The following is a 27,773-nucleotide window of genomic DNA, read 5'->3' as shown; positions in this document are numbered from 1 at the left end:
GGGAAAGAGACACATTTTCTTATTTCAAGACTAAGGAAGGAGTAGGAAGTATGTGTTTTGCAGGGTTTATAAATTTGGTAATATAAAGATGAATGAGTTGTTGTTCAATGGTTTTTATTTTCTCCATGAAGCAAAGTGAGGTCCCTGAATGAGCAGAATGGGGAAAAATCAAAGTATGAGCAAAAGGTATGAAAAAAGTCTTAAAAAGCAGCAAAAAAGAGTAGAGAAATATTGCCAGATTGCTGATGATTTGAAGGCCCATTGGGATTTGTGGTCATGAATATGATATGAAATAAGTCAACCTACCCGTGCCATTGTCTCCATCAATATTCAACTGTTTGGTTAACCATGTTAAATATTGCCATCAACCAGGGTTTTTACTTTCCACCTTTAGGGAGAAGGTGAAGAAGATGGACTGATAGTAAGGAAATGATGGGGCCTTTGGAATGGATTTTGTCAGTAAAGGTATTAGCAAGTGATCTAGTGGATTTGAAGTGATGAGTGAAGAATGAAATGTTTGGGATAGGTATTTTGAACATGAATCCATTTTTGATGATAAAACAAGGGGCCTAGCTATAACCATAGTGTGGAACTAGGTGGAGTGTTGCAAAGTAAATTAGAGATGAAGCTACCAAGAAAATATGAGTCACAGGTAGGTAATTCTGTGGATATTGAAACCATGATGAATGATGACAGTAGTTTTATTAGACAGAAAGACCAAATAAAGAGAAAGAGGAGAGACAAAGGTCCTAGTAGATGATAGATAACAGGAAAAAAATGAGGTGGTATGTTGAGGCAGCCTACACATTGAGGAAAGAGAAAATATACACCCTACTCCCTCCCAGGACACCTGTACCACCCATTGGAAAGTGAATTTCAAATCTTTCATTGAGACTGCGGTTATGCATGATCCAGCCTCCTTGCCTACCTCTGCCAGCTCTTTTGGCATTATTCCCCTGAACACTACTAACATTCTAGGCATGATGGCCTTTCAGTTTCTTCAGGAAGTTAAACTCTTCTATCTCAGGGTCTCAGCATATGCTATTTCTTGTGCCTAATTGTTTTCTTTGCTTTCTTTCTTTTTCTCTTTCTCTTTCTCTTCCTTCCTTCCTTCCTTCTCTCTCTCTTTCTTTCTTTCTTTCATTCTTTCTTTCTTTCTTCCTTCCTTCCTTCCTTCTCTCTCTCTTTCTTTCTTTCTTTCATTCTTTCTTTCTTTCTTCCTTCCTTCCTTCCTTCTCTCTCTCTTTCTTTCTTTCTTTCATTCTTTCTTTCTTTCTTCCTTCCTTCCTTCCTTCTCTCTCTCTTTCTTTCTTTCTTTCATTCTTTCTTTCTTTCTTCCTTCCTTCCTTCCTTCTCTCTCTCTTTCTTTCTTTCTTTCATTCTTTCTTTCTTTCTTCCTTCCTTCCTTCCTTCTCTCTCTCTTTCTTTCTTTCTTTCTTTCTTGTTCTTTTTCATTCTTCCTTTCTTTCTTCTCTTTTTCTTTGTTTCTTTCCTTCTCTCTCCTTTCTTCCAAGAGAGACAGAGAAAGAGGCAGAGTTAGAGTCAGCACCTCCAACAAGATCTTGATGCTTTGATCTACCTCCAGCCTGAGCTAGCCCTGGCATATAGGCACAGTTGTCGCTTACTCAGGGATGTCTCCAGGCATGAACGCCAGACCTTCTTATGTGGGTTAGCCTGGCAGAGTGTCACAATTTGCCACTGAGCTTTGTTTGGCCTCAGTGCCTTAAATTCTTTTCATGTGTATGGGCCCTTCTCAGCCTCAGATATCATTTCACTTTTCTGAACTCACACATTTAGGTGTTCCTCTTATAATACCTGCTTTTTTCCTTTGTGCTAACTTACCAAAATTTGAAAGTATACAAGTATCCTCTTTTTTTTTTTCTTTTCATTTGCTAAAGAGTGTGTGTATTCACTGGAGACAGATAGAGAAAGACACAGGGAAAGTTAGAGAGCACTTTCCTGAGGAATGGTCATGCTGCAATCCCTTCTCTTCCACGGCACTGTTCTGAATTCTGGGCACCTACATACACGTGCCCAGAGTTTTTCTCAAGCTGCTGGGTCCAGAACTCAAACAACACAGTCAGCTATGTGGGATCTAGCCACCTTCACTACTACGCCACTGGCTGGCCCAATTCTAGTTTTAATTATTGATTTACTTTTTTGTTCTTTATATTAACTCCACAGAAGTAGAATTTTTTTTTTGCTGCTACTATTTTTACACAAGTTAGCAGGGCACTGAACGTGATAAGTAGCAAGCAGAGGAGTATGATTAGAGTTGTGCAGGTTCTGGAGTAAGATGGCCAAGTTCAAACCCCAGCTCTGCCAGTACTATTTATGTGATCTTTGTAAAATTTCTTAACCTTTTTGTGCCTTTGTACTTTCCTATCTAATCTGTAAAAATCAATTTTGTTGTGTGGAAATATTTATCTTGCAAAGTGTAGAATAGATGTGAGGATTGGAGATAAATGCAATGGCAATGCCTGCCCCATAGTAAATGTTCAATAATTATTTGGTAAAGAATGTAACACAAAAATGGAGAATTGTCCAATGATGATAACGTGTGTGATAATATCTTTAACTGGACTGCTGTGTAGTGTATTTGTGCTAGGAAATTAATTTTATAAGCTGTGGTGATGTACAGTGATTGAAAGTATAAAATAAAAACAAATAAAAAGAAAAGAAAAAGGCAGGCCTGTATACAGATACAGACTTGCATGCTAATGTTCATAGTATTATTGTAATAGACTTATACTGGGAATGATCTAAATGTCCACTGACATGTGAATGAGTGGGTAAGCAAATTGTAGTGTTTCAAGTAAAACACTACTCAGCAATAAAATAGCTGAATCCTCTCTCTTTAAAAAATAAAGTACCATAAACATTCACTTTCTATTGGTGTTGATTTATTTTAATTGTACTATATCATCTCTAAGATTAAGCAATTAAATTTCCCTGCTATTCAGTTTCTTCAAGAAAAAGTGAGGGCCCAGGTATTAAGATTCCTACAGCTTTTTTTTTTTTCCCAGTCCTAAAATCCTCTATGGCATTACTATAAAAGTAGGTAGTTCCCTCTTTGATTTGTCAGAAAAGTAGTGATCTTCTGTTATTTAAAAATTATGAGTTTTTTTTTTTTTAATAAGAGTTTGAGGATAGTAGAATCATCTAAAAAGCAAAGTCAAATTACAGATGCTTTCCTTCTTCCTTTGGTCTGATTCTGGCTCGTGTGGGGAGAAGGGTGTGTAGTTTAACGACTTTCCCCAGCTAAAACAAATCTACTGTCTTTTCCCAATGATTAGCTTCTGCCACCTGTCCTATGTTCTCAACTGTTGTTCTCATTGTCTCAAAAGATATTGTAAATGAAGACACGCTTAGCACCAGTACATGCACACAAGCCAAACGTCACAGATTCTCTTGTTTAGACAATGTGGTGGCTGCAGTTATGTGCATGGCCCAGTGGACCATTTATTCTCCCCAGTCAGAGCCTAGAAAATGGCTCTATTCACACCTCTCCAATCCTCATTACTTCTGTTTTAAGTAGCATTTTATTATCACAAATATCTCTAAATAGAATTACATTCTAGTAACAATCTGAAAGAATTTTAGTTGCTTGAATTTCCTTGTATTTCATGTAAGTAAAATTCTACATCGCTTTTAAAAGGTGCCCTATTTCTGAAATATATTACAACCAAATTTCAGTGAAAAATTAGAACCAGTCTAGGTTTGGAGTGTAACATTTTGAATAACGGTTTATTTTCCTTTCTTTACAGTCTGCTTCAATTCTCATTTCACCTACTTTAAAGCCAATTGAAGGAAAAGGAGTGCAGATGAAAAAACAATAAGAGCATGCCAATCAGGTCAGCCTGTGGATGCTTAATGTTTTTAACACCATGCTTTGGTATCTAGAAAGTCCTGGGGTGGATTTTGGCTTGTTTGGTGCAGGGAGCAGATTAGGTGGCTTGGATAGTGACCACAGATCTCCCCTAATTCACAGCAGTTTATCTCATTAAATGGATATCCTCTGAGGTCCTTGCTTTCCAAAGCTGTGAATAGTGAATTTTCTATAGCTTGAGGAGGTCACTTTATAAAACTCAATGTAAAGAGAAATATTTAATAGAAAACTCCGAAACCTACTTTTATTTCATTTCTCTCCTACAGTCTTAAAATTTTAAAGCATAATCAAATTTGTTGTGTGAAATTTCCATTTAAATTAGCACCTGTTCAAAAAAGCTTTCCAGATCTTATATAACTTATACCTATTAAAACTGGCTCTTATATTGCAAGGTGTTTGAATAGGAAAACCTCTTTCTATATTGAGAATTCTTTTTGCAAATTCTGATTTATGTTTGCTGTTTGCAAGTATAACTGGAGCTCCAGTCACTTCCTCATCCCAATACTTTGTTTCTTTTTTTAAGGCTTTCTGCTTTAGAGTTCATGCATTCACCAGAGAGAGAGAGGGAGAGAGACAGAGTCAGTGAGAAGGAAAGTGAGAAATCACCCCCCAGGGTGGATGGCCTTGATGCAATCCCTTCTCCCCACCCATTCTCTTTATGGGATCTTGGGCATGCACATACATGGGCCTGGTATGATTTTCAAGTCACTAGGTCTGGGACATAAAAAGCAGTTGACCATGTGGAAGTCCAGCGATGCAACTGCCTTGCCATCTGCTAGCCCCAATCCCAACTTTTTTTTTAACAAAAAGTCTCAATGTTTTTAATATTACTAAGCATTTGAACTAGAAAAACAACAACAAAATCTATTATTTTCTGTGACTCGAAAGGAAAAACTAGATGACTGGTTTCATAATTCAGTGGTTGAGGGAGCCATATCCCGCCTGGCTGACTGCTGTTTGCCTCTTGGCCTTGGTGGCTTGGAAGACAGGCTAGGTACATGCCTTTGTGTATGCCAAAATCCTGATGAGAAGAAGGAAAAAGGATTGTGGGATGATCATGCCTCAGTGTGTGTGTGTGTGTTTGTGTGTGGGGGGTGGTGCTTTCTCTCTCTCTGGTGAGTGTACATGTCCTCTAACAATTTAAAAAAAAAAAGGGAAAAACAAACAAAAATATCCAGACACTTTGCCAATATCTTGGTGATGACAAACTCAGGCAATTTTATCTATACAGGATTGGTGAGAATATTTCAGAAGACAATTTGTATAACTGGATGTTACTGGGAAAATGCTTATGCCAAGAAAGGTTTGTATGTCATTTTTTGGTTAGGAGCGTGCCAAAGTCTAATTTCCTTTTAGCTCCAAAACAGAAGTATAAGAGAATGATTTCTCCATTCCAGATGTTTTTATATGAACTTAAAAAGAAAAATTTAATGCATATCAACTAGCAAGGGTAAGATAGAAATGCACAGATATGAGAGCAAACATTAAACTCGCAGAGAACCTGGAGGAAGCTCTCACTTTTAAGTGTGGGTTGTAAGCATAATTTGAATCAATTTTACAATATTTAACATATACTTCACTATGTGCAAGGTATGTAGGAAAAACCGTGAGTAAGACAAAGACCTGGTCTTCCAGAATGTCACAGCCTAAAGGGGGGAGACAGAAATTCATGCACATGACTTAGATTAGGGAGACCATGAAAAGTGATGTGTTATGGGGTATACATGTGTGAAGGAGGGGATGTGACATGTGTGAAGGGCTAGGAAATCTTGGGAAGCTTCCTGAGCTAGGCCTAGAAAAATGTCCTTGGCAAAGTGCATTCTGAAATGTTTTCCATTAAGTATCACTGTCTTAGTCCATTGCTGCTGATAAAACAAAATACCTTAAACTGGCTAATTTATAAACAACAGAAATTTATTACTCACAGTTCTGGAGGCAGGGAAGTCAAAGATCAAGACACCAGAAGATTCAGTCTCTGGCAAGGATTTATTCTGCTTAATAAATGGCCCCTTCTAGCTGTGTTCTCATGTAGTGAAAGGCAAGAAAACTCCTTTGGGGATCTTTCAAAAAAGTAGTAATTGCAGAGCCCTTATGACTTAGTCACCTCCTAAATATAAATATATATTTAACCAAAGGACACATACACTTGCCAGAGAGAGAGAGGGATAGGAGAAGTTACCCACTGTCCCCCTCCCCATGGAGAATGGTCAGGTCTCAATTTCTTCTTCTCCATTGCAGCCTCTTTTCAGGACTTTGGGTTTGCATGCACATGTGCTCAGTGTGATTCTTGAGCTGCTAAGTGTGGGACTTGGACTATGCAGATAGCTGTGTGGGATCTAGTTGCCTTAACCACCAGACCACAGAGCTGATCCAACATATATTTTTAGTTATGATAGAGTGTGTGCATTAGAGAGACAGAGAAAGAGGGAGATTGAGTAGGGAGGAGAGAGAGAGAGACAAATACCCTCCATAAGACTCAGTTGCACCACAATCCCCTCTCTCCAGTCCTTCAGCCTGCCAAGGACCTGGACACAAGTGTATACACTGGCATGTTTTCGGGCCAACTGGACCAAGGACTGGAACTGTAGTCAATGTTGGTGTATGGCTTCCAGCCCCACAGTTCAGTAAAGTACCAACTGCACCACAGAGGTTGGGCCTACAGAGACATATTAACTTTGTTATTTTTATTTTTCATTTTTTGATAACATTATGATTTTATTTTGAGTACTTTATTAATTAAATGAGGTCATTAATTTATAGCTAACATGAAAACTTAGTTCTCAGAATGAATCACTTGGTACTAAAATAAAGATTTTTATATTCTATATAATTCAGTTCTTATTCCCTCATTAATCACAGCATTGTATGTTGATAACACTTCCTTTTTTAATTTTTACTTTTTAATTTATTTAGTTTTATTTTTTCTGTAGGGTGCGCATACTTGCCAGAGAGAGTGAGAAATTGCCTCCCTAGGGGGATAACCAGACTGCAATATCTCTCCAGTTTCTTCTCAAGATTTTGGGCATGCCTACATACGTGCCTGGAATGTTGGCTCTGGGACTTGAACCACTCAGTTAGACTTGTGAGAAATAGAGCCTAAACCTCTACACCACCTGTTGGTCCAATACTTCTTTCTTTAACAAGATCTCTAAGGTCATTTGTTCAAATTGGCTAGCATTATGAGACAGGTTATGGAAAGTGTGACTTCTTTTCGGATTTGATACTGACTTAAGCAGAGGCTTATTTGGAAGATTCAATGAAGCAAACCTCTTCTTAACATAAAAGTTGAATAATTTGGAAGTTCAGAAATTATATAGTAACTAATGTGTGGCTGATTACACCACCTTTTGTTTCTCTAATTATTGTTATACTCACTATAATAATGATGGTAAACTAGCAATGAATAGATACTTTGGCCAAATGATGCAGTGTAGGAATACTTCTATGAATACTAAGAAACCTTTCAAGTAATATACTTCATAGTCAGATACTTGTTGCCACAAGGGAAAATAAAGCAGGAAGATTACCCATGCATTTGTAAGAGAGAAGTGGTGGGGGTGGAGGTAGGAGCAGGACTAAATTTATTAAAAAGTATTAACACTCACTACCATACTGATATGACTGATGCAGGTCATTTAAGAGAGCATTTCTTGTTATTCAATGTGTCCTCTGGTTATCGTTTATCCGTTTAATACCACAAATCCTCACAGTGATCCTTAGTCTGGGCCCTTGCTCTTCAAAGTGTGATCCACAGACCAGCCACCTGTGCTGCCTCAGTTAATTAAAACACCAAATTGTGACTCCGGTTCAGACTAAAGACCTACTAAATCAGAATCTGCATTAGACCAAGATATCAGGTGATCCACTGGTACATTAAAGTTGGAGAAATACAGTGCTTTTCATACTTTAAAGTACATAAGAATCACCTGAACATCTTAACATCTGCTTTCCTGGATATGGGGTAGAGCTTGAATACATCTAGCAAGCCCCTGGGTAATGTTGATGTCTGGGTTGCTGGACCACACTTTGAGCAATCAGGATCCCAAACTTCCTGGGAAAGGAATCACCCAGGAAACCTGTTGGAAATATAACATTTCAGCTGCCCTAGTAGAGTGCTGAAATCTGTCTCCATTACTTGGCAGTTATGTGACACTAGGTAAGGAATTTAACACCTCTGAGTCTCAGTTTTTCCACATGATAATGGGAATAGTAATATCTACTAGTGTTTGGGACCTATATGAGATCAATATAAGCTAGGCAACATATGAGACACAGCAGATGCCCAATAATTCATAGGTTATGATATTAGTATTGCCACCACTAATTATATTTTCACTGTTCCATGTGTGTGTGTTTCTAACTACCTTATAAACAACTGAAGAACAGAGTCAGCATTTGACTCTGAGAATCCCCTGTAATTCTCAGAATGGCATAGTTCTTTGAACAGAGGTCTGAATGACCCACATTAAGATGACATACGAAACCTAAAAATAAGTTCAGGAGGTTTTACTGTGAGAATTTGGAGCCAACATAAACACGCATGTAACGCACGGGACATCAGCTGCAGCAGCATTTCTTAAATCATATTTAAAAGAATCCTGATCTAGGGAAATGGCTACTAGAAAAAAAGTGGCTTGCATTGAAATTAGTTTAGGAGACATGGTTATTTATAGCATCCGTCTGACTAACAACTACGACATTGCCATCAAAAACTTTGTTTAACTTAGTGTAACCATATGTCTTCCAAATTTTTTAGTTATGAAGCATTTTTCAACTAACAGCTATGCACAAGAGACCTTTGACTGGTGTCAGAATCCATTAGCATGACCTGCAAGACAGCTATCTAAATTATCTTTGTTTTATTTGCAGAAGCTTTATATTCTGCAATGTATGTATCCTGGCTTTGTTAATTTATGCTGGGCATGGATGACAAATGACAACTGTGTCCATGTCTCTATGTATTACTCTGTATCTGACTCTGCTGTAGTATTTTATCTTGGTGAGTTGCACCTGGCTCAGAAGAGGCAGTCACAAGAACATATCTAGACTAGTCTGTTAACAGAACTGCTCCAGGCATATCTACACACTTTATATATGATTTCATTTGGTGGAGAGCAATGGAGACTCATTTGCAGCATACCGATGTAGCGAGAATTGGGTTTTATGAGATGACAGCTCTATATGGCCAGGAAAATAATGCTGATATCTCTGAAGCATCTGTTTACTGATTTTCTTCTCTATCATTTGAGACAATGAACTGCAGAAGAGGCAGGAGAAAGGAGCTGACGAGATTCAGGAGGTGAGGAAATTCTTGCAAGATCTGAAAGTAAAGTTTGACTGTAATCTTAAGGTGTGTACCTGCCTTTCAATCTAATGGTCATACAATTCAGTAACTTTCAGAAAGATATACCCCAAATAACCCAATCTTCCACTTTGATTTAGAAGCAACCTATCTTTCCATTTTTTCAAAAAACTATCAATGTAGACTTGAACTGTGAAATATTACTTTCATTGACTAAAAATGAAAGGGTTCTGCTGAGACTTCTTTCTCCAGATTCATTTTTAGTGGGAAAAGCACAAACCCAGGCCCATCCTGAGATGGCTACTGAACTTGAGCTGTGAAATACTGCTTTCATTGACTAAAAATGAAGATTTTTTTTTGCTGAGACTTCTCCCTCTAGATTCATTTCTAGTGGCCTCCACACCTTTCATTGACTAAAAATGAAAGGGTTCTGCTGAGACTTCTTTCTCCAGATTCATTTTTAGTGGGAAAAGCACAAACCCAGGCCCATCCTGAGATGGCTACTGAACTTGAGCTGTGAAATACTGCTTTCATTGACTAAAAATGAAGATTTTTTTTTGCTGAGACTTCTCCCTCTAGATTCATTTCTAGTGGCCTCCACACCCTGAGTGTCTAGACAGGTCCAAGTGAACAGGATCTAAACATATGAATACAATTAGGGTCAGAATATTCTTCAATTCTCACTGAATATAATGCACAAAGAGTGAAAAATGGAATGGAAGAAAGATTGCAGATCACCTCCTCCTGCACACCTCTGAAGGCTCAGATTGAACTCAAGAATTAGGAAGAAATGCATGATCAATCAGATGACCAGAAATCACCATAGGGACATAAGTAATATGGGAAAGCAAGAAAATACTTCCCCTCCAAGGGAAAAGAATAACTCCTCTTCATCCTCATACAGTACAATGAAACTCATGGAAATGTCAGATAAAGAATTTAGAATATTCATAGTGACAAAACTAACAGATGGAAGAGAAGAGAGACAATGAACTGCACAAGAGGCAGGAGAAAGGAGCTGACGAGTTTTAGAGGTAAGAAAATTCTTGCAAGATCTGAAAGAGGAAATACACATAATAAAAAAGAATCAAATGGTACTGTTAGAGATGAAGGCTCTAGTACAGAAATTCAAAACCTCCCCTGAAAATATTAAAAGCAGACTAGATCATACAGAAGATCAAATCTCAGCTGTAAAAGATAGAATCGCTGGCCTAGAAAAATCCACAAAGACTGAGAAAATTGCTCCCCAAAATGAGAATAATATGTGGGAGGCTGTGCACCAGTAAATATCGCCCTTAGGTTTCAGTTTCTCAGCAAACAATTCCAAAGGCCATGATTGGCTCCCCTTCAAAACCTCACCTTCAAAACCATACTCTGATTGGCCACTTCCCATAGCAAATCGGTGAGCTTAGAATTCCTCATATTTGCATATCTGACACTTCATGATTGGTTCACAAAAGCAACCAATCATAACTTACCTTTTACAATTCTTCATTTACATATAGAACAACAAATCACCACCCACCAACATGTATATAACCATGATCCTTGGCCCACAATCTCCGGACGACCCTGAAGAGTTGTGACACTGAGTCATCTCTGGACAACCCTGAAGAACTGTGACACTGCGTCGTCTCTGGATGACCCTGAAGAGCTGTGACACTGCGTCGTCTCTGGATGACCCTGAAGAGCTGTGACACTGTGTCGTCTCCATGCTGCCCACAATAAACAGATGACCCTGAAGAGTTGTTACACTGCGTCGTCTCCATGTTGTAACACTGCGTCGTTCGTCCCGTCTCTCACTTCTTCCCTCAGGAAACCTGTTTGACTGTCCCCCGGGTTGGGACAATAATATCCGAGAAATACTAGACACCATGAAACTTCCAAACATCCAGATAATTGGTATCCCAGAAGGTAAAGAGACTCATAAGGGTATTGATAATCTATTCCATGAAATCATGAAAGAAAACTTTCCAAACCTAGAGAGTCAGTCAAAGATCCAGTTCCAAGAATACAAAGGACCCCAAATAGAATCAACCCAAAAAAATCTTCTCCAAGACACATTATAGCCAGATTGACCAAAACCACAGACAAAGACAAGGTAGTAAGAATGGCACAAGAGAAACATCAAGTTACCTACAAAGGATATCCCATCAGGCTAACAGCAGACCTCTCATCAGAAACAATGTAAGCGAGAAAATAATAGGAAAATATATTTGAAATGTTGAGGGAAAAGCAATTTTAACCAAGAATACTGTACCTGGCAAGGTTATTCTTCATATGAGAAGAAAAGACAAGAACATTCTCAGATAAACAAAACCTGAAAGAATTTACCAACACCAGGCCAGATCTCCAAGAAGTTCTCAAGGGAGTGCTATACCAGAAAAATTAAATACAGACACACAGAAATAAGAGTTCAAAACTAAGAAAATGGCCAACTTAGTCATAGGGACAAGTCTGGAGTTGAGTATTATATCCCAGAATTTAATTGGGAAGATCAGACCACAGCACAAGATAAATTAAGTATATGAGACTGAACTGGTGAAATAGAATTTTATGACTTTTGACTAAAACATTGTTCATTTTTTTTCTAGGTTTTGTTTTCTGGTTTTAAGGATTTTTGTTCTGACTTGAGCTGCTGATAGGTTCATGTACCTACTATTTGAACAGAATCCAACCTGTTTCCTGGCTTTAAGTTTTAAGCAGTTTCCTAGCATCTCTTTAATTTATTAAAACTAAAACTGCTTTTCTTGAAATTAAAAAATGTTTTAAAATACCTATGTAATCACTGTAGTAAGCTATGTAGCATCAGCTAGGTGCTACTTTATAGTATATTCATTCTACTCTGAGTTTTACACCTAAAGTCAGACATGTATTCACAGATATGTATATATCAGCTGAACTTGCTATTGAAAGTAGTTAGATTATTTAAAACTATAAATGGAAAATTATTGATGATAACATGTATGATTAAGTCACTACGTGGTATATTATGGATGGGAAATCACATTTTGTATGCTGTGACGATGCTCAGTGAATGAATGTAAATTGATTAATCAATTTTTAAAAAAGAAAAAAACTTTAAAAGAAAAATGTAAGGGGTTGGCAGGTGGCATGATGGTTAAAGGTGCTGGACTCCCACATAGTCATCCACAGAGAGAGTCCTGTACTTGGCAGCTTGTTTTCTCACTTTCTCTCTCTCTCTGTGGTCAAATTAGAAAACAATGATAATAAACAAACAAACAAATAAATAAAAAATTTTAAAGTTAAAAAAGCTATCATTGTCATTTAAAATTTAAAAATAACATTTTTAACTTATAAATTATACTAAAATTATAATCTCTGAACCATCTGCCATTAAATTTACTTGCCAGATTAACTATACTCTCTGTTGAGTTGTATGCACACAAAGGTAGGTTGTGCTTGGTCTTAAACCTGTTTATATTAGTTGTATCCTTAACTTTAACTCAAACCCTAATTATAATCCTATACTCTCACAATTTAATTAATTATATATATGGTTATAAGAATGCAGAAAAAAGGATTTTTGTATATTTTTTGATGCAAAAATATACCATGACTTTACCAACAAAATAATAGATAAAAAGTAAACTACCATACCCCTTACCACCCCAAGCCACCAAATCTAGATTAAGTAAGTTGCCAAAATATTATTGAGATAGAATTAGGTGTGAGCAAAATACTTAACATAAGTTAGGACTCAGGTTTGCCAATAATAATCCAAACTAAGTCCTCCCCGTTTTACCAAAGATCACACACTTTTGTGCTCCAGGTGTATTTCTGCATTACTGATCATAAAAAACAAAAACAAAAACAAGTTTTTCTGTTTCTTTGGGTCTTCACCTCTGAAGGTCCTTATGTATGTAAAACTTACATTAAATAAATATATTTGCTTTTCTGTTGTTAATTAGCCATTTGCTCTAGGAGTGTCAGGCATAAACCTAGAGATGAGTGAAGAAAGAAATCTTTATTCCCTGTGTGGACATACATATCTAAAGCTGTAGAATCCTTTTCCCTGCAGTTGTGGCATCTACCTCTCAGGTCTTGTCTGGTCAACAGTCTGTAGAAAGAGAGTAAAAGATAGTAAGGATGCTTTTTCCTTGCATCTGGACCCGCTTTATTTCTCCTATCTCTCATTAATGATGTTGTCTTTCTCTCTCTCTCTCTCTCTCTCTCTCTGAGTTCCTGAAGTACAGATATTTGCTTACCATAATTACAGAGCCAAATTTACCTTCTTAACATTGTTTTCACTTCTTTAAACCAGTTGCTTCTTTAGTAGCTAATACCTTAGGTTTTGTTTTCACATCCTGGCTAATGGATCTCTCACCTGTCTTGTTCGTACTTCCCATAGCCTCATGCATCTCTGAGTTCAATTTCTGGTTCATAGTCCCTTGTCTTGGTCTTCACTTGGCACTTTTGTGATCCTGGGTAGAGCCTTCACCTAGCTTTTAATTTCCCAACTGGAGAGTGAAATGATTTTGCTCTTTTAACTATTTTTTCAGCAGGTGCAGTGAACTGGAACTCAATTGCAAAGGCAGTTATGCTTTTCATGTACTGCTCTCAGACCTATTCTTTATGTTATTTTGAACTGAATCTAGGGGCAGGGTTATAACTGGAGAGACTAATTTCTTGTAATTATGTAGCTTGTTCACAGATGCCTATAGTTACCACCCACTTAACTGGGTGATCTTAAGTTAGCTCTGAATTATTAATTACATATACCTTGATCATGGTTTTGCATTTCATGAACCAAGGCTAAGAGTTTAACGCAACCATGGAAGACTGGTGTATGTTGTTAATGAACAGATAAAGAGGAATAACATGGGATGGTGGTGGTGAGTAGCTGATCCTTATTACAAAGAAGCATGTTTAGGGTCAGCAGGTGGTATGGCGATTAAGGTGCTGGATCCACCTGGTTGACTGTGCAGTTTGAATCCTGGACCCAGCAGCTTGACAAACAAAGCAGGTGTGTGTACATGTATGCCCAAAATCCCAAGAAGAGAATGAAGAAGGGGAGGTTAATTTCTCACTTTCCCTCTTCGTATCTCTCTGGTGAGTACATGAGCCCTATAGCAAAAAATAAGAAACAAACAAAAACAAACAAACACAAACAAACAAACAAAAAACTGAAAGCCCAAACAAACACAAAACTTTATGTTCTTGGGTCACCGTAGATAATTAATAAAGGCTGAACAAAAGTAAGAAAATAATGCTTGTGCTTAGAATATTTTGTTTGCAAGAGTTAAGAGTACAAAGAAGGACATGGGTTAGTTTAAAACATATTTTAGACATAATATCTTTACAGGAAAGGAACAAGAATGAAAACATACCCTCCCCTTCAGTTTTGGCCCAATGCCTTTGCATGATGCTAAATCAGGCATGTCCAGTGATAGCAAATGAGAGTCCAGATGAAAAGTGCAAGGTCAATATGACCATACAATGTACTAACTTAGGTTGAATTCTCCAATCTAATTATTTATTTTCAAATGGAATTGTGAATGTCATGATATGGTTTTATCGCGCATTTAATACTGATGCTTCTAGTGCTACTATTGAATTTATCAGTTGAAACGTGTTGGAAGTTTTTAATAAATATGACTCAGTCATAACTAGAAGGCAGTCTGTAGTCATTCTATCTCTCATATTTTTCAGTTCCTTTTAGCAGGCAGAAGCATAGGAATATGATGAAGTGATACAGAAAATAGAGTATACCAAATACTATGCTAACAACAACAAACCAACCCCTGAATATTTCCACAATAGGAAAAGACACAGTGTCGTTTGGTAAAGTAATAACTCTAGTGTGAGTTTTTAATTTTATACTGTAAGGTGTAATAGCATAACTGTAAATGGATTTTCCAGACAACCTTAGCAAAAGGACACTATTTTATGCCATTCAGCCAATAGGTACAGGCAAAAGGTTCATACGGAAGAATCCTGTTAGTAGTCGTAGGCCAGTCTTGGCCACTTCTGCTTGGAAGGCTGATAATTCAAACAGAAGGAATTTAAATAATTTGCCTGGTGTTTTCTAGCAAACAGCAAGTAGCAGTATTGTAAATCATGTTAATTTTTAGTTACATTGACTATTAATATTATGCAAAGATTTTAGAGCACTCATTAAAGTTTCCTCCATTGAAGTACACAAAATGAAGTATGCAAAAATTTCTTCCATTTAAAAAACTACATTGCAAGATCAATTTGGAATATATTTTTGTGCTAAAAATATAAAACTTGGTTCCATAGGTCTCAGCAGAATGTGGCACTTTTGAAAGAAAAAATATACAAAGATAATGGGACATATCTGAGGTTCTTGCGAGGTCTGCTTTCTACTTTTAAACTGAAGCCTTTTGTCTGAAATAGGGATTGCCCTGAGAATACTTGAAGAAATATCCTATGGGCATAAGAGCTGCAGGAAAAATATGCTAACATCAGTGAAGCAGTGTTTACATAATCATGTATAGAGCAGTGATTCAGCTCTGAGCAAGTGCTCTGGATTTCTAAATTACACAGTATTTTTAATGTGTCATTTGTGTCATAGCCTTGCCTCATTTTTAGATGACTATTAAAACCAAGTTATCTACTCTTACTAAACATTTCTGCTCTTACCACATTATTACCTGTCTGAGAAATGCGTTTGTAGTTGATAAATGGAATAAGTTGGGCGAAGAAAACTGAGAGGCTAATGCAAACTTTTTCTTTCTCATCACTCCATTTGAACTTTGTATCTCATTTTGTTCTTCCATAGCCCTAGATAAGAAACCCAAGGAAGGGACCAGTAATTGGTGTAATGGCTATGTTGCTGACTCCCATGTATTCAACCATGGTTAGAGTCCTTAAAATTCATGCTGGGCACGTGTGTGTGCATGCCCAAAATCTTGAGAGGAGACTAGAAAAGAAGGGATTGTATATAGCATGGCCATCCCCCCTGGGGGGTTATTTCTTGCCTTCTGTCTCTGCCTCTCTGGTGAGTGCACACTTCCCATAGCAAAAATATCTCTAAAGAAAAAAAAAAATAAAGAAACCCAAGGAAGATCCATGAGTTTTTAGGACTCTGAAACAGAATAGCTCAGTAATTAAAATATCCAGTTGACTATAATAGCCCAAACTCCAGACTTCATTCAATGTATATCTCTCTTCTCTTGCCTTGCTCTGACTCAGACTTGAAGCCTGTGGTGGGGGAAGCCATCTAATTGCCTTTTTCTCTTGCTTAGGAATATCTTCCTAAATAGTTACATGAGGACTTAACTATTGGGCTTGAGCCAAACGAATTAACAAAGCACAGAATTTTATGCATTTGGGGTAAATCCGTAAGGTTCTAATGTTAGTGAGATGCTTGTGTGTGTGTGTGTGTGTGTGTGTGTGTGTGTGTATGTAATGGGGGTGTGACCACTTCTAAACTCAGGCAGTTGGTGACCCTGCTTTGAACTCCACTCTGTAATAGACTTTCTCCCACCTTTTTCCCCACTCTACATTTCCTCAGAGAGTGAAGACTCTACAAGCCCTGGTAACTAAATGCCCACCTGACCAGACCACCTCTGCAAATCACCATTACCATGGTGACTAAAAGACAACCAGGCCAGACCACCACTGCAGTACCTAAGATCCTGGATTTTTTTTTTTTTTTCTTGACCTAGCTTTCCAGTCCCTCTTGAGGCCTCTTCTCTGGGCATACCTTCAGGTGTTGGTCACACCCACTGTGTAGTTCTTAGCCTAAAGGATGACCGAAGGTGACTTTTTGCTAATGATAGTCTTTTTTTTTTTAATTGTCAGGGGCACATGTACTTGCCAGAGAGAGATAGAGAGAAGGAGAGGCAGAAGCATACCCTAATGGGGTGTGGTCGCACCACAATCCCTTCTCTTCCATTTCTCCATTCTGTCAAGATTTTGGGCAGTGAAACAAGTACCTTCAGTGTGTTTTTCCAAGCCACCAGCACCAGAATTCAAACTGTGGATAGACATGTGGGATCCACCTTAACCACTAGGTTATGAAGCTATCCTGCTAATGGTGGTCTTCAAAAGCTTCAGGATAAGTTTCAATTCAAGAGTTGGCTAAGGGTGATTATCCCGCTGGGCTGGTGTGGAAATGTGGGAACAATCCATGCTGAGAAGCAGTTCATAGGCCTAAGACATTCAAGAGCAAGAGCCATCACAGTAGCCTTATGGTTTAGGGAAAAAAATATCTTGATATCTTGCCATAGGTGAGAAAAATGCAGAGACAAGAGCAGGAGAAAGGACTTTGCAGAAGGCGAGGTTGTTATGCATGTGAGATGCTCTGATTTCAAAGTGAGGGTGGCAGTGTCTCTAGAGTCCATGTTCCTGGGCAGAGTCCATGCTTTGTCCCAAGAGGAAGGGCTCAAAGGAGAAATGGAAATTCAGTTTCTGAAAATATAAGATGGGAAAGAAGATAGCCTTCAGGAAGATCTTATGCTGGGATGTCACCACAGGTCAGTCTTCTAAATTTTGCAAGGCCTAAATATCTTAAATGCCATGCTTTGAAAGAGAAGGTGGAACTCCTCCATCTCTCTCTACCAATGGCCCACAGCCAGAGGAGACACCATTAACCCTTTGATGTGACAGTTCTCCTGATCATATTTGATTTGCAAGTGCTAACTTTGATGCCTGGAAAAGATGTATCAGATCCCCAGACCCTGGATCTAACGTTTCTTCTCCCTCCAGATGCTTGCCAGTCTGGCTTGATGGTAACTATCCCAAAGTGACGCTATAGGAGCTCCATGCGTTCACATAGAAAGCCCAGCTTCCACTGCTGAACTCCAGTTTTCTTAAGGCAAGTCTATCAGATGAACGTTTGGAGGGAAGAATTTTTTGGACTTTTATTTCTTTGGCCTTTAACCCACAAGGGTCTGCAATTTGAGACTTAATTTTTATCTAGAAATTTTAGTGAGAGGGGTTATATTGTTTAAATTGAAGACATCTTATACTATTAACTTCTCCTTGTTATTTAGGATAACAGGGATCTGTTGTGCGGGATCAGCCTGTAGCCTTGTAGTTATGACACAGGAATGTGGGGGCTCAGGGGTGATCGAGCCCACACTCACAGCAAGATACAGGTTTTTGTCTCATCCTCAGGAAGAATTAGATTCGTGGACACAGAGAGTTAAGTATAGCAAAGCAGGGAGTTTATTACAGGAGAGGGAAAGAAAAACAGCGCTCCCAAGAAGGGAGGGGGTCTAGGAAAATGGGTTGCCAAGGAGAACCTGTGGCAAGCCAGAGAGAGATAGAGAGAAGGAGAGGCAGAAGCATACCCTAATGGGGTGTGGTCGCACCACAATCCCTTCTCTTCCATTTCTCCATTCTGTCAAGATTTTGGGCAGTGAAACAAGTACCTTCAGTGTGTTTTTCCAAGCCACCAGCACCAGAATTCAAACTGTGGATAGACATGTGGGATCCACCTTAACCACTAGGTTATGAAGCTATCCTGCTAATGGTGGTCTTCAAAAGCTTCAGGATAAGTTTCAATTCAAGAGTTGGCTAAGGGTGATTATCCCGCTGGGCTGGTGTGGAAATGTGGGAACAATCCATGCTGAGAAGCAGTTCATAGGCCTAAGACATTCAAGAGCAAGAGCCATCACAGTAGCCTTATGGTTTAGGGAAAAAAATATCTTGATATCTTGCCATAGGTGAGAAAAATGCAGAGACAAGAGCAGGAGAAAGGACTTTGCAGAAGGCGAGGTTGTTATGCATGTGAGATGCTCTGATTTCAAAGTGAGGGTGGCAGTGTCTCTAGAGTCCATGTTCCTGGGCAGAGTCCATGCTTTGTCCCAAGAGGAAGGGCTCAAAGGAGAAATGGAAATTCAGTTTCTGAAAATATAAGATGGGAAAGAAGATAGCCTTCAGGAAGATCTTATGCTGGGATGTCACCACAGGTCAGTCTTCTAAATTTTGCAAGGCCTAAATATCTTAAATGCCATGCTTTGAAAGAGAAGGTGGAACTCCTCCATCTCTCTCTACCAATGGCCCACAGCCAGAGGAGACACCATTAACCCTTTGATGTGACAGTTCTCCTGATCATATTTGATTTGCAAGTGCTAACTTTGATGCCTGGAAAAGATGTATCAGATCCCCAGACCCTGGATCTAACGTTTCTTCTCCCTCCAGATGCTTGCCAGTCTGGCTTGATGGTAACTATCCCAAAGTGACGCTATAGGAGCTCCATGCGTTCACATAGAAAGCCCAGCTTCCACTGCTGAACTCCAGTTTTCTTAAGGCAAGTCTATCAGATGAACGTTTGGAGGGAAGAATTTTTTGGACTTTTATTTCTTTGGCCTTTAACCCACAAGGGTCTGCAATTTGAGACTTAATTTTTATCTAGAAATTTTAGTGAGAGGGGTTATATTGTTTAAATTGAAGACATCTTATACTATTAACTTCTCCTTGTTATTTAGGATAACAGGGATCTGTTGTGCGGGATCAGCCTGTAGCCTTGTAGTTATGACACAGGAATGTGGGGGCTCAGGGGTGATCGAGCCCACACTCACAGCAAGATACAGGTTTTTGTCTCATCCTCAGGAAGAATTAGATTCGTGGACACAGAGAGTTAAGTATAGCAAAGCAGGGAGTTTATTACAGGAGAGGGAAAGAAAAACAGCGCTCCCAAGAAGGGAGGGGGTCTAGGAAAATGGGTTGCCAAGGAGAACCTGTGGCAAGGGGTTTTTATTTGGGTCAGGAAGGGCTTTGGACTTGGGTTCTAGATGGGGCTTGAGCATCTATTTTCCTCCTGATAGGGAGGAGCACATGCTGGGTGCATTTAATTATTCTAATTTTGGAATGGGTACCAAGGTTAGGAGATTCTTTGTTCTGAGGCTTTGGGTCATGAAAGTCATTATTTTTTCTTCCTGGAAGGTGGTGAGGCTTAGAAAAAAACTTTGTTTTAGATCTAGGTCATGCTGCTTAGGAGGAGCTACCACTGCCTCCATCTTAAAACTTAGCCATTTTGTGTTTCCATTTTGAGCCCATACTTTAACTATTATTTTTAGGGTCCCTTACCACATTACCTCAGTTACATGAGTTGGATTTACATGGCTAACTATGCAATTAGTCCTGGACCCACTGGCTTGAAAAACATGTCATGTGCATTTGTGTGCATGCTCAAAATCCCTAAGGGAGGGAGAGATGGGGGAGAAGGACTGTAGAGGGACCATCTCCTATAGGTGGTGCTTTCTCCCCTTCTTTCTCCCTCCCTCTTTCTGGTGAATCCATGTGCCTTTCAGCAAATAAAATTTTAAAAAAATTAAAAGCTTATTGTGCAATATATTTAGTAATACAACTGGGCATAATTTTAGATGGAAAATAGAACGGAGGGTGAATTTTTAGCTTCCAGTAAAACGTGGTTGTGGAGTTAATTTAAAAGATTCAACTTTTCTTAGAGCTCTCTGCGACCAGAAACTGTAAATGTCACCATCAGTCTGAGGAGAATAAACTAAAAAACAATACAGGGTAGAGGGACCGTTGTGACAGCACATGCTGGGTGCTGCTGCTTGGTAGGTTGAGGACACATGGAAGGCCGGGGATTGATTCCGGGCCCACTCTAAAGAGCCAGACACAGTAGTATATGCCTGTATTCCCAGCTATTCGAGAGGCTGGGGCAGGACTGTGACATAGTGAGACCTGATCTAAAATAAATCCCTCTACGCACACATACATGCACACATGAAAAATATATGGGGGAGGAAGTCACACATGAAGGTGGAGGCAGAAGCACTTTGATAAACTGTTCTTCTCATCCCCGAAGGGGTCAGCCACTGGCTTTGTTGACCACAGCTTGACTGGTAAAGCCAAATGTTTCAAGAGAACTAAAGAAGAGAACATGAAGGGTAGGGACTAGTTTCCTCCTTTCTCCATGTTCCTGTTGGCCCATAGATAGGGACTTTTGTTCTGCAGGGAATACTGAGGAGTAGCTTCTGTCCTATTTTACATCTTCAGTCATTCCTTCTCGTGGGAGGGACTCAGGATGGTGCCAGGCTCAGCCTCTGGTCCTGAGGAGAGAGGGCTACTATTTTTCAGTCACACGGTCTCAGGCTGCAAGTCAAGGCCCAGGATATTTTGGTGCCCATTTGATAACGGTTTATTTCTCATTTTGTCTAGACCCTGTAGGAGTGTGATTAATTTTCACTCTAATAAACCCCAATTCTCCTGACTCTCATCAAAGGCTAGAACTTTTTCCTGGTAATTAAAAAATGATTAATTTTAACTGGCAGATAAAATTGTATATCTTTATGACGTACATGTTGTTTCTATGTATGTATACATTGTGGGATGACTAAGTCGAGCTAATCAATTCACGCATTTCCTCACATACTTATTTTCTTCGTGGTGATTAAATTTAAAATATACCCTCTTGGCAAGTTTCAAGAGTACACTCTGCTGTTATTGACTATAGTCACTGTCATCAGATTGTACAACTATATGTTGTGGATCTCTTGAACTTATTCTTCCTATATCATTTGAAATTCTGTGCCCTTTGACCAACATCTTCTCATTCTCTCACCCTAAACCCCTCACGTCCCTGTTAATCATTGTTATACTCTACTTCTTGGCCTCTCTGAGTTTCTGGGATTACAGGTGTGCTCCTCCATGCCTGGCCTTTAAGTTGGACCAGGAATCGAATTGGAGCCTCCCATGCATTCTCATCCTGCAGAGCACAGTATCTTAGTGACACGTGCTGCTGCGACTGAGCCTCTACTTTCTCCTTCTGTGAATTCCACTGTTTTTGATTCCACATGCAGGTAAAATAATGTGTTTTTTGTTGTCTTTTTTTTTCCTTCTTTTGGAGAGGTTTTTGTTATAGGGCGCGTGCGCTTGCCAGATAGACAGAGAGAGACAGAGAGATAGAAAGCGAGAAATCACCCCCCCGGGGGGGGCTGGTCACACCGCAATCCTTTCTCCTCCATTCTCCTCTCAGGATCTTGGGCACGCATGCACACACGCCGGGCGTGAGTTTAAGCCACCAGGTCCGGGATGCGAACCGCGGTCAACTACATGGGAGTCCAGCGACATAGCCATTACGCTAACTACTGGTCCCTGTTGTCTTTTTTTTTTTTGCTTGTCTTATTTCAATTAACATAGTGTCCTTCAGGCTCATTCATGCTGCTGCAAATAACATAATTTTCTTCTTTCTCAAGGCTGAGTAATATTCTGCAGTGTACACATGCCACATTTTTTTTATTCATTCATCTGTTGATGAACACCCACCTTGATTTCATATCTTGGCTGTTGTGAATAGTGCTGAAATAAACATGGGCATGCAGATACCTCTTTGACAAACTGATTTTCTTTCTTTCAGGTATAGTAGGACTGAGGATTATGCAGTAGTTTTTATTTTTAATTTTTTGAGGTGCCTACAGGCTGTTTTTCATAATGGCTTTACAAACTTCCATTCCCACTAACAGTGTGTAAGAGTTTTCTCCATATGCTCTCCAAAAAGACAGAGAGAGACAGAGAGACAGAAAGCGAGAAATCATCCCCCAGGGAGGATGGCCATGCCGCAATCCCTTCTCCTCCATTCTCCTCTCAGGATCTTGGGCACGCACGCACACACACCTGACATCAGTTTTAAGCCACTGGGTCTGGGACACGAACCGCAGTCGACTACATGGTAGTCCAGCGACATAGCCATTACGCTAACTGCTGGTCCTAATATATTTTGTCGTTTTTTTTTTTTAATATTTAAAATTTATTTAAAGCAGTCCTATTTTAAAGTTTTCTGTCATTAGTAAGTGGATAGTGTGATTCTTAAGTCACTGAAGATAGAGATTACTTATATATGTTTCATTATGAAATTAAAAAAATTTATTATCATAATCTTGTTATATTACATTGAATCACATATAACTTTACAGTGTATTACATTTCTTTTTCCAGAAGGAATACCATGCATATCAGTCAATACAGAGACATTAAAATCCCCCTCATCATCATCCAATAACTTTTCATTTTTTTCCAGATTATTATAATTATTATTACTCCAATTTTTTTAAACATTTGATCATTAATTATCATTTTGCTTGTAAAAAGACTTTACCCAACATGAAATGCTTCTCAGACCTGTCCAGTTGAGAATATTATACATGTCATCGTCAACAGGTAATAAACCATATTTGAATCCCACTAACACATTTTGTCTTTTTGATAATAGCTACTCCGAGAGGTCTGAAATGACATCTCATTGTGGTTGTGATTTGTACTTTTATGATGATCAGTGATTTCCTTAGTCCCTTTTTGCTGCTATAACAGAATACTAAAAATTATGTAATTTATACAGAAAAGAACTTGACTCATGGTTCTAGAGGGAGTAAGTATGTGAGACAGAGAAAAAAAAGATGAAGTCCCACTTTAACTAACCTAATACCATGATTGCAACATTAATCGATGCAGAGCCCTCATGATATCACTCACCTCTTAAAGGTCTTATCACTTAATACTGTTAAAACGGCAAATAAATTTCAACATTAGCTTTGAAGTAGAATTCAAACCATAATAGTGATGTTGAATTTTTTTTATATGCCTGTTGGTCATTTGTGTGTCTTCTTTTAAGAAATGTATATTCAGATAATATTTTTCCTTTCTTTTCTTTTTCTTTTCTTTCTTTCTTTCTTTTTTTTTTTTTTTTTTTTTTTTTTTTTTGCTATAGACTGCATACATTTTCTGGAGAGAACAGAGAGAAGGAAAATGAAAAGTCACTCCCCAGGGAGAATGACCACACCACAATCCTTTCTCCTCTTGGGATTTTGGGCACACATGCACACTCGCCTAGCCTGATTTCCAAGCTGCTGAGTCCATGGCTTAAACCACTGTTGTCCATGTGGGAATCCAGTGCCTTAACCACCAAACTACCTGCTGTCCCTAATTTGCCAATTTTTTAATTGGGTTGTTTTCTTAACATTGAGTTGTTTGAGTTCCTTACATATTTTGTGTATTAATTTCTTATAAGATACATAGCTTGTAAATATTTTCTCTCGTTCATAGATTGTCTCTTCACTCTGTTGATTATTTCTTTGTGTGTAAAATGTTGGAACGTTAAACACGTTTTTCTGGTGGCAGATGCAGACATGCTTTGCTTTTCATCAGCAGAATGACATATGAAACTAATGAGATGATGACCTGCAACAAGAATGTCAAAAGAACAATTGGTACTTAAGACTTTGTCAGTGTTTCTCCAGGAAAGGTGATGCTCTGGTTCTATTGGGTCATTGGAAAAGTCATGTATTTTTACATAGAAAAACACTTTTCCAAGGACCCAATAGATCATAGTCTCCATTTGTTGACAGAAGAATATGAGGAAATATAAGAATTTGATATAAATATCCTTGTAGAGCAAATATTGCACTAGCTCACTAAACCATCTCTTCTTGGTGGCCCATCCACTAGAGGCATTGCTATCTTTTTCCCCCCCTGCCCTTTATCTTTATTTTTTTCAGGTAATGGTTCTTGCCTTCACCCTGTGGACTGGTCTTTTCTATTAAAACAAATCATGTACTATTGATTGGGGGAAATAATCCTGTTTGCATCATTTGATTCTGTCTCCTGCCTAGACTCATTGCTTTGATTCTCATACGGATGCCTCATTTTCTGATCAAACTTTCTTCTTTTACTTAAATTGTAAATCCCTTTGTGTAGATGCCTTGAGTTTTCTGTCTGCTGGGTGCTGATGTTCAAGTACTGCTTTGAATTTTGTGCTGGAGCATATCTGTGACTTGGTCTGGGTACTACTAATTCTGCTGGTTGGGTCCTTGGTTCCCTTTTCTGTATTCAAAATAAGATGGGTTTGATGTGTATATGCAGGCATGTGGATTTCTCACAAACTAACTTCTGGTTACTCTATTGCTTAAATGTTACCAGTTTTGCTCTGCCTTTTACTCCAAAGGGTTATGCAACAGCTAACAAATATACAAAGCAAGACAAAACAAAACAAAAACAAAGAAAATATAGAAGGAGTAGATTAGGAAAGAGATTAAAGTTGGAGAAATAAAATGAAACCAGGGGTGATATTAGCACAGAACATATATGTTGAGGCCTCTAACATTTGCACATTGGGACCACAGTTTTGCCTTTCGTCTTCTAGCAGCCTGCACAGAGAAACAAAAACATTGTGCTGTGTATATGATAAAGATACAAAAGAAGAACAACTATTCCTGTTTTTTATTCCTACGAGGATCCTAATAATGGTGGCACCGCGTAATAGAAATGAACCCAGGTAGTTCATATGCACAAGAGAGTGTCTTGGAGCTGCTCAAGCACAGTGAAAAAATAATGATACAAGCAATTATGTTCGACTCCTTGGCCTCTAGCTACAATAATTTTAGACTAGAAATTTTCTGAAACGTGTTGGGAAAAAGCCAAATCAACCATAAAATAATTTAGTAAACATCTATAAAATATATACCCTTTTAGAAACAAAAGCTTTATTATTTTATTTCTTAAGAGTGAGCAAAACAGAGGCAGAAAGAGTGAGAATGACAAGTATCCTCAACATGGTCTCATGCCACACTCCTCCCACAAGCCTTCCCAGACAGTCAAGGTCATGGATGCACACGCCCAGCATGTACCAGTTGATCGATGAACCAAACCTGTGATTCTCTACGTGGATCCGGGTTTACTTGAGCAGTAGGGTATGCTGTGTCATCATGTCTGCCCTCTAGCTTTAAATATATAATTCCTTGGTGAACTTTTCAAGGAAAACAGATTGTAAAATGTATCTTGAAAGGTCTTAGTAATCTTATCTTCTTCAGTATGGCTATCAGATAGAAACTGGTCAAATCTGGGTGACACTTACTCAAAAGTAAAGAAGTCGGTTGATATACTGCCAATCTTCCTGGCAGTAATTAGACCACGGTACACTTTCAACTTCTAATTGACTAATTAATTCTGGTTTTGCCGACTTATTTTGATTAAAATGAGCTCTACTTAACAACATTGTTCTTCCTATATAACTTAAAATATTAATGCAAATTCCATTTTCTCACGTGTAATGGAGACTAGGGAAATATCTAGCTTTTCCAACTTCTAGTGTGGAGGTATGCTAGGAAGACTGGGAATGGCTACCAAGTTTTCAAACTGGAAATTATTTTTTTATAATACCATAATAAGAGGGGCCAGCAGGTGGTGTAGTGATTAAGGTGCTGGACTCACATGTAGTCAATGTGGTTCAAGTACTGGACCTGGAGGCTTGAAACTCATGCTGGACCTGTGTGCATGTGTGCCCAAAATCCCAAGAGGAGAATGGTAGAGGAGGGGTTAGGCGTGGCCTTCCCCTGGGTTGATTTCTCACTTTCTGTTTCTCTGTCTTTCTCTATCTCTCTGGTGAGAGCATGCACCCTGTAGCAAAAATCTCTCTCTCTAAAAAAATTAATAAAGCCATAATGAGAAAGATGGTGGTGGAAGTAAGATCATGGGGTAGGGGGAGGACACTTAGATATTTGCATCAAAAAATAGATGAGGGATTTGGGACACATAGGAGAATGCATTTGGCAGTTTTTGGCAGTCAAGGCAATATACAGAAGTTTTAACACCTCCATTTGTCTTCTAGTGTAGCAAGCCTCTATGTACTTCTTGAAATCAGGCCAGGATCTCTTTTTAAAGAAGGATTGCCTTTGAAGTCATTTCTATAGTTATTTTACTCTGAAAATAGAAGATAAAGGTCTCAGATTTAGTATATTCTCTATGAACAAGATAGTCAACCAAAAAATATTTTGGAAAACTTGCCTCATGGTGGTGGTGTGGGTGGTAGAGTGCTGCTGTGTGGTACTGGAGCCATATGGAAAGACCAGGTTCAAATACTGGGTTGACCTGAACATGCTGGGCACACCCACATATACCCAGCCCTCTGGGAGAATGGGTAGGAGGCTCGTGGAGGATCTCAGCAGGCAAGACCCTGTCAAGGGTTCCTTGCTCTGTCTTTTTATCATAAAAGAAATAAATAAAATGCACTTTAAAGAAGTTGTGGGTATGTTAATTTTAAAAAAGGAAATATTTTGGAAAATAAAAGCACATTACAAAGAAAAAGTGGTAAATTATTTACTAAATGGAATAAATGGGTAATATAATCACATATTTTGTTTTTCATTTTATAGTAAAATTTATTCACATAACTTACTTTACAATATTTATTGCATAAAAAGAATATTGGTGGGGCCAGCAGGTAGTGTGGTGGTTAAGGTGCTGGACTCTCATATGGCCAACCATGATTCAAGTTCTGGACCTACTGGCTTGAAACTCATGCCAGGCATGTGTGTGTGCATGCCCAAAATCCTGAGAGGAGAATGAAAGAGAAGGAATTGCTGTGTGGCCATCCCCAAGGGGAGTTACTTCTCACTTTCTTTCTCTTTCTCTCTCTTCTGAGTATATGAGCTCTATGGCCTAGCTATGGTGGTGAAGTGGTGAGACAAGTGCCCTGCAAGGATGGAGGTCACATATCAGTGTGGGGTCAGATAACTGAGTTGACCTGAAAACATACTGGGCGTGTATGTGGGCAGGATACTGAGAAGCTGAAGACTGGGAAAGGGGGGTTACAGTGTGATAGAAGCCTGTCAAGGGGGATCTCTTTCC

The 27,773-nt window shown here is 38.7% G+C and overlaps 1 pseudogene; it reads left to right on the top strand.

Moving 5' to 3' along the window:
* The window catches only part of LOC102493467 (ankyrin repeat domain-containing protein 26-like), a 90,166-nt pseudogene that overhangs the window by 61,757 nt on the left and 636 nt on the right, over positions 1 to 27,773 (top strand).

Source organism: Tupaia chinensis, unplaced genomic scaffold, assembly GCF_000334495.1.
Source record: "Tupaia chinensis unplaced genomic scaffold, TupChi_1.0 Scaffold000097_1, whole genome shotgun sequence".
Lineage (NCBI taxonomy): Eukaryota > Metazoa > Chordata > Mammalia > Scandentia > Tupaiidae > Tupaia > Tupaia belangeri.
The sequence above is the reverse complement of the archived record's forward strand: the minus strand, read 5'-3'. Positions and strand labels throughout refer to the sequence as shown.